Here is an 11,079-nt window from a genome sequence, read left to right as displayed (position 1 = left end):
GTTGAAGGTCCATATAGACCCTTGTTAGGACCGTTTCTTCCCTCGGGCTTTTATATGGCCTTTCCTAGCTCGTGCGTTACCCCTAAGTCTTGGGCCCCCACTAGAGGATTTATTCGTAGTTTAGAGTACCTGTCTATGCATCTAGACCTATTCCCTCCTTGGGAAGGAGAATGTTTTACGTTATCATCACCGAGTGGCGCACTTACACCCTCATCACTCATACGCGTCATGGAATGTTTGGATTGCAATTGTGTCACTACGCCAAAATTGCAAATTTGCGATGGACTATTGGTTTAACGATGGATTTAATCCGTCGCTAACGGAAAAAGTCTGTCGCTATCTTTCTCGAAAATTCGTGGTCCAAATGTTGCGGAATTTCATGACGGACCAGAATCCGTCACTAAAATATGATTTACGACGGATTTTGGTCCGTCGTAAGTTAGCGACGAACTAAAGCCATCGCAAAATTTGATTTTACGACGGAATATGATCAATTGCAAATTCCTGCCCAAAATACCAATTGACAACGCTTTTCAGTTGCTTTTGCAACGGATCATGGTCCGTCATAAAAGGACTTCTGCCTTAAAACATTTTTTTTTTCATTTTTTTTTTAAAGAATATGGTGGAAAATTAAGTTTTTTTGTAGTCTAATAATTATTTTTTAATAGAATTTCAGTGGTTTAATTATACATATTTGAATCTAAGATTATTTTTTAACAATTGATTAAATGTAGAAAGAAAATTTATTTTGTTTTTATATCAAATGAATGGAATTTTTATTTTTATTTTTTAATTTAAAACTAATATTTAAATGATTTGTAATATAACATGAAAAAGAATATTGAAAAGTATAAAAAAAATTTAACAATGTTTGAGAAAAAAATTAGATTTTGAAAAAATAAAAATCGTGATTTAATAAAAATCTATTTTGTGGGAACAGGAAAGAATATTGAATAAAGTAGGTAATTTTCAAAAAAAAGAATTTGATTTCAAGAAAAAAAAATAATCTCCTGAAAAAGAAAGTTAAAAATATTTTTAAAAAAGTGAAAATTTTCACAATGTTGAAAAATGAAAATATTTCGAAAAAGAAAATGAGAATTTGTATTTTGAAAAATAAAATAAAACTGACAAGTTCAATAAAAATTGACAAGTTCGAAAAAAATGCTAAAAAAAATAAATAAATTGGAGAAGTTAGAAAGAATTGAAAATTTTAAAATAAAACGATATTAAAAAATCGACACTTCAACAAAAAACAAACATTTTGAAATGAAAAATAAAGAACTTGAAAAAATTTGTGATTTTGACAAATAATTGAAAATGTTCAAATTTTGAAATTAAAAGAAAAAGTTGTTTATAAGAACACTGAGATTTTGGAAAAAAAAATATATCATTTTAAAAAAGAAAATTGAAATGTTGAAAATAAAATGATGCTTTTGAAGAAAAAAAAAATTGACATTTTGAAATTTTTGGGAAAAAAATAATTAAAATTTGAGAAATTTTTTGAGATTTTAAAAAAAAATTTAGAATTTTTATTTTAAATTTTTTTTTTTTTGAAATGTTTTATAATAAAAATGATATTTTGTTAAAATTTTTCAAAGAAAAATTAAGAGTGAAAAAATATACATTTTGAAAAAAAAAAATTGTTATTTTTAAATGGAAATTGAAATTTATCCATGAAAAAAAAATATATTTTTTAATAAATTATTAGGCATATCCACTAGTTGAACCTTTAACCGTTTTTGAACAATCTAATTAGTTCAGAGTGAAGAGTAAATAACTTTAGATGTTTAAATCAAATTTCACTCAAATTGTTGATATATCTTGTATGCCCAATATCTTTCTCATATGTAGCTTGATCGGGGCGAGTAACTAGTTAAATTGAGGGTATTGATCAGTAAAATAGAGTGAATGGACCGAACATATAAAATGGACTAAATATTTTGGTCAAAATTGTGACCCAACTTATTGACCTCGCGAGAACCTAAGAATTGATGTTAGTAAGTTTTGTGGGCACCATCATGATGTGTGTCGAACATCAACACCATGCACTTGATGTTTCCCCTTTAAATTATGAGATATCTCAAAAATCATCCGTATACAAAACTCAGGTGGACCATACCATCTAAAACCATGTGAAGACATCTTAAAAAAATATAAAAACACTTGGTGGGGCCCACATTAGTTTTGGATGTGGTTGAAACTTGGTCTGACCCCTCATCCAAGTGGGACACACATAATGAGTGGGTTGGATATATGAATCATATTTAGGCAGGCCCAATATATGATTATGAATATTTTAAGGAAACCCCTCTCCACTACATTTAGGTGAGTTACTCAGTACCCTTAGCATACTGAGTAAACTCTTGTGGTGTCCACCGTTATTTATTTAATTTATCCACTCATTTTATCCATGTTAACAGATAATTTTAGGTCTAGAGAAAAAAAGGAAGCATATCCAAAGCTCGAGTGGACCACACCACAGGAAATAGTGTGATTGAACCTCTACCATTGAAAAAATTCTTAAAGGCCACAGAAGTTTTGGATCAAGCTGATGTTTGTGTTTTCTTTACATCCATATCTTTTTGATATTATGAATAGGTTGGATGGCAAATAAACATTACTGTGGGCCCAAGGAAGGTATCAATGGTGGAAATCATTATTCCACACCATTTCATGTGGCATCGTCCACTTGAGCTTTGGATTTACCGAAATTTGGGATCAACCCACACCGTTCTTCCATTTTTCAAGATCATTTTAGAGAATTATCCAAAAAATGCATCATATCCAAAGATTAAATGGACCACACCACAAATACCAGCGTGGGTGATGATTTTCACCGTTAAAAATTTCGTAGGGCCCACCATGAGGTATATTTTCCATCTAATCTGTTCATAAGGTCACAAAGACCTGGATGAAGAGGAACGGCAAATTTCATATTGATCCATAACTTCTGTGACCCCCAAAAGGGTTTCAATGGTAGACGTTTAATCCCCTACATGCTTTTGATCATGTGGTCCAATTGATAGTTAGATCTGTCTTATTTTTTGTCTCAAGCCTTACGAAGAGCTCACCATATGGATGGACGGTTTGGATATAACACATACCTCATGATATGACCCACAAAACTTGATCACGTCACCCAGCCCCCTCTCTTAAGGGTGCGGATTAGATACTGACAGGTTGAGTAGCGAGACTCGCCACTGAAGTTACGTCACCAACTTCTGTGGGCCCCACCATGATGTATGTTTTGTATCTACACCATCCATTCATTTGGAGAGATTGTATTAGGGCATAATCCAAAGAATGAGTCAGATCTAAAGCTCGAATGGACCCCATCACAGAAAACAGTGGGGAGAGACTGATGCCCACCATTAAAAAGTTCTAAGGCCCACGAAAGTTTTCGATCAAGCTAGTATTTGTGTTTTCCCTTCTTTCATGTCTTCTTCAACACATGAACAGGTTAGATCTCAAATAAACATCATGGTGGACCTTCGGAAGGTTTAAACGGTGGGAGTCACTCTCTCCACTGTTTTCTATGGTGGGGTCCACTCCAACCTTGGATCTGCTTTATTCTTTGTATCATACCCTAAAATGATCTCTCAAAATGTATGGATGGTGTGGATACACAACATACATCATAGTGGGGCCAACATAACTTGGTGACGCCAATTCAGTAGCGAGCCTACTCAACTTGTCAGTAGCTAATCCGTGTCCCTCTCTCAAGAGTTGAGGCCTAACCAGCGCCCAAACCAGTCCCTGTTTCAGCCCCTCTCTCTCCCTCAGTATCTCTCCCTCCCTCTTGATCTCTCTCTCTCTCTCGATCTCGATCAGTCTCCCACTCTCTCTCTCCCTCTTCCTCTCCAACTCGGAGCTCGACGAAGAGAGCCTCAACGAGCACAACCAGGTAATTCGTGGTCTATGTCTTCTAGTGTTTTTTTCCACCTGTTTCTCTCTTGGCAAAACCCTCTACAGCAAAAATGGTGAAAGGGCACAAGGGTTTTTTTCCACCTGTTTCTCTGTTGCGGCATGAGGATGTCCTACATCTACAAGGCCAAGGTCAAGAAGGATGAAAACCCTCAATCCTCTCGATCCCTCTGCCCATCTGTCTCCCACTCCCTCACTGTCGATCGCCCGATCTCTCTCTCTCTCTCTCTCTCTCTCTCTCTCTCTCTCTCTCTCTCTCTCTCTCTCTCTCTCTCTCTCTCTCCCTCTCCCTCTCCCTCTCACTCGCTTCACCAGAAACAGCGAGCCATTGATCTGATCGAGCTTCTGACGATCGGATTTCGCAGGTGTGGATCGGCTGGAGTTCAGATCTGGTCTGTGCACTTAGGGATTGTATTCAGTCCATCCATAAGGTTTGAATCCACATTTCCCTGATTTTTCTTACTCAGTTTCTGTTTTCCCCCAAATTTCTGTAGATTTTGGCCAATGAAATCTCTAGTACTGTTTTGATTTGTAATGGCCTCATTCACTAAGCCATCGACCAAACTTGTCACATCTGAATGCCTTCTTTGTGTTGTAAAGTGTACCTCGAACATGGCATTTGTTGTATAATGGCTGTAGTGTGCATTACCATATGTCAATCTTGATTTCCTTTGGGTTTTGTAATTAGTCTAAGGAATTCTGGAAAAATCTATGATCTACTGCCCAATTTGCAGTTCGATTCACTTTGACATCAACTATGATTTAAAATCTAATTGAGTTTTTCTGAGCATTTCAATGTATTTATTTACCTGTTGCCTCTTTTGCAGCTGAGAAAAGCAGAAGAGAAAAAGCAGTAGTGTGCATTACAATATGTCAAGATGTTGGCTCCATTTTCAGTAGAAACTGAATCAGGTATCTATGTGCCTAGGCGGAGAAAATAGGACAATCTTGAGCTTTATTTTTATTTTTTGAAAAGCATGATGTTGGGCTTTATCTGTTTCTTCTCAGTAGTAGCAATTTATTGTGTCAGAGAAAGATCTCTACCAATATAGATTTGAGAGGCTGACTTGTCATCAACCATGAAATCTTGAACATTGTTATTTGTGATTTGGCTCTGGAAATTGGGCTGTTTGGATGCCTGAGCAAATTGAATTCCAGACATTCAGTTAAAAAAATGTTTTTTCCTACCGTTGACCAGGGAGTAGTGCACGTACAAAGTCAAAGTAACAGAATTGTAATTTGGAGCTCAAGCTAAAGTGAGGAAGACATTTTATACAAATGTTCCTGATGAATGCATGCAAGCTGTTGAAGATCTGGTTGTCCCAAGGACTTATCCTCTTCTTGTTGTCCTCTTCTTATTGTCTTTTCGAATTTTGATGTTTGGAAAAAAATAAGGGTAATTTAAATAGCAAGAGAGCAATCAGATGCGTTTTTTGGCAAAGTAGGAATTTTTCTGTGGAAATAGGAAATATGTGCAGTTACTCTTTGTTTTGTCGCGATCAGTTTCAATTGAGGCATGCATTAACTCAAAATAAACTGATTAAATAAGTGTAGTTTTTGGTTCACAGTGGATCTAAAATTCGACCTTACAATTTGGACTATTTGATTGGCTACCTGCTTTGATTGCTTACCTTTGGTCTTGAGGGCCATATCAACTAATTGGTGGGCAGCACAAGTGTCATTATGTTGTGATGGTTGGTGAATAGAGGATTCTATGATGTACCTGTTTGGATTAATTGTTGGTTGCAGGTCTGCATGTGTAGAGTAATTGGATACTGTGATGTGATGGGTGCAGATTGGAAGAGTTGTGTAGTCTGTTTGGATGACTTGCATTCTGTGTTGGGATGGTTGCAGAATGGATGAAGAGTGCTTATTTGGAGGAATTGTTGGTTGCAGATCTATAGGTTTGGAGGGGAATTCTTGCGTTGGATGAAGAGTGTTGTATGTTTTCAGGTCTATATTGTTGGCTGCCTTGGCTGCTCATCTTTGGGCTTAATACAAATGTAAGATGCATTAACATGATCCGGCATACAATTCTTTCTATGTTTGTCTTTAAAATTCACACTGTATTGTCCTTTTTTCTTTCTTTCTTTTTGTGCAGCAAGTGAAGAGCAGAGCTACAGCTGCATTTGGTAATGGAGTTTATTTGGAGAAGCACATAAAAAATCCCAGGCACATTGAGTTCCAGGTACATATTCCGATTGAACTTTCTATCACATCCATTCCATTAGGGGCTGTTTGGATTGGTGGAAATAAATAAGTGAGAAAATGAAATCAATTTCCTCAGATGTGATGGTTTCCCTTATTTGCAAAAGACGAGGATTGAGGAGATTGATTTCCTTTTCCTTTCTAAAACCAAACAATCAGCCAAAGGATGGATTGTGATGTTGATGTATCATTTATAGTTTCAATAGTTTCAGTTTTTTTTTTAATTAAAAAAATCTTTGATGGCATTTTCTTAAATTTCATAGCATTCCTCTGTCGTAGATCTTGTGCTAAATGCATGAACTGATTATCTTTAAAAAAATTTTAAAAATACATGATATTATTCTTGGTGAAGTTGTTGGTGCCTGTTTGATTTCCCGTGCTGGAAGTCTTACAAATCTAGCTAAGTGCCCTGCTTCTACACTTCAGATCCTTGGTGCCGAAAAAACACTTTTCAGGTGCATGCTTCAGCATCTTACTTATGCTTTATCATTCATCATCATAATTGTTGTTGTCATTCTCATCGTTGTTGTTTTTCATGGCAAATCCTGCTGTCAAACCATCTAGGCGAGGATGATAGCCAAGTGCATAACCTTATGGCGTTGCTATATTATCCCAGCTTTGTTCTAGTCCAATTAATTATCAGGCCTCAAAACTCTTATGTGGGCCCAGCCCATGGGCCTTAAGCTCTAGCCAAAACATCCAACCTGGCCCACATTCACTGCTGAACTTGTATTCCAGAAAGCCATGATTATTGATCTGGATATGGAGGGCTGTATTTCCTGTCTTCTTCTTATTATTATTTTTAAATGTGACTATTGGATAGGAATCGTTATGTTCCCTTGTATCAGCTGATAGACCTTTTTATTTCACCCAATTTTTTTCTCCCATTAAATTTTCCAAAAAATGGTTCATTCTACTTTGATTCATCAATCTCATTTAAATTTTGTGTTTTTATCCCCAAAATAGGCCTAGATGTAAATATAAAAAGAGTTTTAGAACTTCTTCCATGGTTGAAATGAAGAAGCAAGTGAAAAAAAAAAACCAATAGGAAACTTGGAAAAAAATGAATAGGAGACTTTGTGGGTGTATTGGCACTGATATGGGCCCATTGTTTTTGAAGAGGACTGGTTAAACGCTGCATTACATAATGGGCGTGGCCAATGTGGCTATACTGTTATTGATTTTCAAACCAAACAGGTATGGATCTTCAAAACACAAGGATCAATGAAATTAGCCGAACAAGCAGTTATTTAGGTTGTCCATGTTAAACCTATATTCTGCATTCTTATTGTCTTTCATTGAGCTATTTGCTTGTAGGCAATCATTTACAATGCATTTGCTCCATCTTATGACATCATGGGCTAATTGTATTTAAAGTTTAGACTTTTCATTCTCCATTGAAAAAAAGGAGAGATTTTAGAGATGACCTTCAGGAAGGTATATCCTTAATTGTTTGTTACATTCTAATTTCAGAGGGCTTTTGTTTTTCTTAGATTCTAATTCCTGAGAATCCAATTTTCTGGAACATTTCTTGGTTGGTGGAAGAAGAATCTCGTTTGCTTCTTTTATTTACATTTTGAAACAGTGGGTTTTTTTTTTTAATTAATTATGTTTTTTTATACATGATGCTTGCAGTCTTTTCTTCTAAGAATATTTTCATCCAAAGAGAAGACCATAAGCCAAACCGACGAAGATTCATTCGATTCTTCCGGTAAGTGATAAGCATCTCTTTACCTTTTAAATCCAACAAAATCTCTTAAATCCTTTTACCATTTTTTTTTTTAAAAAAATTTACTGCATGCCTTATTTCGCAGAAGTTACCAAGTTGACTCTTGTAGATTGCAAAACTGCCTTTTCTCTTCAATTCAAGAATGCGCTAAATTTTTCCAAATGCCCCTCTGCTAGATCCGTAATTCATGTTGGTTTTCCAAGGAAATCAGTACCTAACATTCAAAAAATTTTCGGGCAAGTTTACCTAATGATTTATTAATTCGAGAATTTAAAAATTGCATTGATTTTTAGTGGTGGATAAGGTATTTCAATGAACGATAGAGACATCCGAATTTCTCTGTCAAAACAGATGGCACAAGAACTACTCACTGAACTCATACGGACTATCTTTATGAGAAATCTATGTCAATGCTGCCAAGATGGTCCCAATATCAATTTATTGCAGCCCATTTCTTTTAGCTGAGACTTCATATTCAAGGAAACGAACTGAGAAAAAGACAACACAGTATAAAAATAACTCGAGAATTTAAAAATTGCATTGATTTTTAGAGGTGGATAAGGTATTTCAATGAACGATAGAGACATTCGAATTACTCTGTCAAAACAGATGGCACAAGAACTACTCACTGAACTCATACGGACTATCTTTATGAGAAATCTATGTCAATGCTGCCAAGATGGTCCCAATATCAATTTATTGTAGCCCATTTCTTTTAGCTGAGACTTCATATTCAAGGAAACGAACTGAGAAAAAGACAACACAGTATAAAAATAACTACCCATTGTAAATGAAAACAACAAAGGAGAATATTGTAGATAACTTTTTGAACCTAGTTAATTCGATATCCTTTTAAGCTTTAACTTGGGATGTAAGAATGGCATTTTATGTGAGGAATTATGGAATGTTGAGCATCAGGAAATGTGGATTTTACTGAGGATTTCAATTCCTTATGTGTGGGCCTGTTGTCTGGTGATCTAGGCCATTGAGATGTTGAGCCTTTAGTGGATGGACCATGCTCCCAAAAATCTTCCACCTTTTAAGATAGTAAAAATCAGTTGATTTCCTAGAGATGGACGGTTAAGAAAAAAATATTGGACCAGTATCAATGGAAAAGAAAGAGCCAAGATTGGATGGATAGGGTCTTCCAATCTTGAAGACTTTTTGGGAGATGGGGGATGAAAGAGCAGCCCATCATATCAATAGTTTGGATCACCTAACTGTGGGTCCCACACACATGGTATCTAAAGCCTGAGAAACTTCTGGATTTGATAACCCCACCCAAGAAACTTGGGGTGATTTTGGATGAAGTTTCTGTGTCTTTATCCTCTTCCAAGCTTTCCCTCTTATATCTAGTATTTCTTTCTTGCAAGAAATAACAGTGGAATTTGAGAGAACCCTGACTTTTTAAGCTACCCCACCATCCTTCAGAAAAAGCTTACTTGGTATGCATTGATTTCATTGATTTTTCTTCCTATTTGTCTCTATCCCATCTAAAATTTTCCTCTTATTCTTTTATCTTCTATTGATGTTAGTTGCAGAATCAGAGTCTACTTCAAGGTTGGGAGTCTAAATTTCAGTAACTTCCAGTCTCAGATGTCGGACATCTCAGACAGACGAGACCAGGTTTTCTAATCTTGATTTCCTCTGTTGTGCTCTGTTCCTAATTCTTGTTTGGGAATTGATATGTACACCCACCATGATTGATTTGCTAGAATTGTATTTGTGTAGGCCTTGGCACGCTTTCAGAAGTCACCAACAGATATTTCCAAGAAAAGAAATCCGTATGTCTTGATTCGCCCAACATCTTTCCATATACATTGTTTTATAAAGCAGAATTGTATTAGAAATTGCAGTCTTAATTGAGTATGGAGTCCTGATGTCACTTATAATCATTATTTGGTTCAGACCAGAAATTAAATAGGAATTCGAGTTGTTAATGGAAATGTGCATCTAGATAGTGCTTGCCTATAACATTGGACTTGCTCTTGTACAGACATTGTGCCGAATGTTTATCATCAATGCAGGCCTGGTTTTAGGCTGTTGTGGACTGTGAAGTCTTTTATTGATAGAAAAACCACTTCAAAGATTCATGTACTCTCAATGAGGCTTTTCTTCTATTTGTATTTAATTAATTAATGTTCCGTCTTCTAGAAAAACTGTGACATTGTGTCTAGTAGTTGTTTTTGACATGCTTCTCTAATTTGGAGGGGCAGGGTTCTCAGAGTTTGATGAATATGGTCCCATGGTAGACAAAGCTATGGATTCAAGCTGAAAGAAAGAAGCGTCCCATCAAAAGCTCCCGTCTCCTAGAAGTATGTAAGATATTAGATTTCATTAGGGAGTTGTAGGCTTTTGCTAGTCAATGGTTATATGTTGTTATATGAGGTATCATATTTAGTGAATTCCATTTATGTGCATGTATTTTTCACATGAGGTATCATATAATGCTTTGGCAGGGAGTTTTTATTTTCAGTATGATTGGACTTTTTAGTTTGATGAATATGATTTATTTTGTGAATAGAATTCTTATTAAACAATCGTATGAATTATTTTTTGAATGACTATCAAGTGTAAGATTCAAAAAAATAATAATATGACGATATTTGTTTATAATTTACAGATATTTTGGAGATATATTTTTAATTTATAGATATTTTAGCGACGGACCAAATCCGTCGCCAATTTCTGAACTTCCGTTGCTCTCCTCATATTAGCGACGGACCTTATCCGTCGCTAATATTTTTAATGACGATGTTTTTTTGAATTTTTGTGACGGATTTTTTATTTTTTGTGACGGATCTTATCCGTTGCTACTATGCGACGAACCTTATCCATCGCAGATTAAACGACGAATTTTTTGCATAAAAAAATGACCTAGTAAACAGCAACGGACCAAGCGACAGACGAAATCCGTCATTTATTTGGTTTTACAATGGATTTGGTCCGTCGTAAATTCGTGATTTTAGCGTAGTGTGTGTGGTCATTGAGTTGATATGATAGAGGATGGAGTTTCTCCCCATGTGTATATCGAGTGCTTGGAGCTAGTGCATTACATGTATGCGTGACTCATGCATTGGCCTCGCATTTCATGATAATATCGCCCTTCTTTATCAAGGCCCTGCCTCCACAGGAGTATTCGTGAATGGTCGTATGTGGACACCAGAAATGTTACTTGAGTATATAAGGTGCATAGGATGCCCATGGGTGAAATTTCC

The 11,079-nt window shown here is 35.8% G+C and overlaps 2 long non-coding RNA genes across 2 annotated transcripts; both read left to right on the top strand.

The window, feature by feature from the left end:
• The first annotated feature begins 3,779 nt into the window (after positions 1-3,779).
• LOC131221395 (uncharacterized) lies at positions 3,780-6,921 on the top strand. The gene is made up of 5 exons (XR_009159236.1): positions 3,780-3,904; positions 4,290-4,355; positions 4,752-4,836; positions 5,720-5,877; positions 6,026-6,921. It is a non-coding gene; the product is annotated as an uncharacterized LOC131221395 (long non-coding RNA).
• A 572-nt stretch (positions 6,922-7,493) lies between these two features.
• Positions 7,494-9,283, top strand: LOC131221396 (uncharacterized). Its single transcript, XR_009159237.1, has 3 exons — positions 7,494-7,569; positions 7,768-7,843; positions 9,244-9,283. It is a non-coding gene; the product is annotated as an uncharacterized LOC131221396 (long non-coding RNA).
• Positions 9,284-11,079: the final 1,796 nt, after the last annotated feature.

Source organism: Magnolia sinica, chromosome 12, assembly GCF_029962835.1.
Source record: "Magnolia sinica isolate HGM2019 chromosome 12, MsV1, whole genome shotgun sequence".
Classification (NCBI taxonomy): domain Eukaryota; kingdom Viridiplantae; phylum Streptophyta; class Magnoliopsida; order Magnoliales; family Magnoliaceae; genus Magnolia; species Magnolia sinica.
Note: the sequence above shows the minus strand (reverse complement) of the source record. Positions and strands in the feature narration are given on the sequence as shown.